Below are 517 nucleotides of genomic sequence, written 5' to 3'. Positions count from 1 at the left end.
CCAATGCAAGTCAATTGGTGGTGTTGGGAAAGAATAAACGAAAGACAAGGACCTGTAGACTAGCGTTGCTCACGCCAGTGGCAACTGTCAGCTGCCTTAGGCTATAACAGCTATAGTCATGTATTATATGGATATATTATTGTTACATTTGTAGATGATCATGCCAACATGGACCACATTACATTGTGACCAAAAAGCAATAAAATATCCATTAGGGCATAAGGGCAGGTGCTTTAGTACCACTTTGTCTCTGTCTGTGCGCGCGTGGTGGTTCGCGTACGTACGGGCCGGAGTTACCTTGGGTTGGATGTTTTTTCTTCTTGAATTGATACAGTGCAGCAGTGCTGCTGAGCTGGGTCAAGGCATGATGGCAGCCCTAAGCGTTAAGATGTTAAGATGTCAAGATGTTTACACGCGACGGCCAAGTTCACAGCTGGACACACAACCGGACTCTGAGGAGCCGATGGCTGGAGATAAAAGAGCAGCACTGTACGGCAAGCAGAGTGGCAAAACATGC

Source organism: Engraulis encrasicolus, chromosome 8 (genome assembly GCF_034702125.1).
Source record: "Engraulis encrasicolus isolate BLACKSEA-1 chromosome 8, IST_EnEncr_1.0, whole genome shotgun sequence".
Lineage (NCBI taxonomy): Eukaryota > Metazoa > Chordata > Actinopteri > Clupeiformes > Engraulidae > Engraulis > Engraulis encrasicolus.
This window is presented reverse-complemented; position numbering follows the sequence as displayed.